A 420-nucleotide genomic window follows, 5' to 3' on the forward strand; every position below is an offset into this window, starting at 1 on the left:
GTTTGGGGTTTTTTTTAGGCTCTTTGAAATGGTAGAACCTAAACGTGCCACATTTTACATATAAACTCTCAAGATCTCCCTAAGAGTCAGGAAGATCAATCATTCTCACTGAACAGATAGTGGACTAAGACACAGAAAGACATAAATGGAACTGCCCAAATTAATTCTAGAAGCCTGGAACAAAGCCCAGATTTCAGAGATACCAGCATAACACCACATGGACAATGCTCCTTTATTTATTACATTAGGAATGGCAAACAAAAAGACAAAGTAGTGCTCCATCATTACCAAGATTTAAAAGAAAAACTCCAGCCCTGTACAGCTGAAGTTGAACTGGCACTGTCACAAAGAAAACAGCGCCAGTCTTCCTCCCCAGTCTCCACGTCTCTGTCTTCAGAATTCCAGCCACGTGCAGGAATG

General features: G+C 41.2%; 1 protein-coding gene across 1 annotated transcript in view; it reads right to left on the reverse strand.

Annotated features, from left to right (window-relative positions):
- Positions 1 to 420, reverse strand: part of DVL1 (dishevelled segment polarity protein 1) — a 16260-nt gene that overhangs the window by 12396 nt on the left and 3444 nt on the right. The window lies entirely within an intron of this gene.

This window comes from Merops nubicus, unplaced genomic scaffold (assembly GCF_000691845.1).
Source record: "Merops nubicus isolate BGI_N331 unplaced genomic scaffold, ASM69184v1 scaffold23553, whole genome shotgun sequence".
NCBI lineage: Eukaryota > Metazoa > Chordata > Aves > Coraciiformes > Meropidae > Merops > Merops nubicus.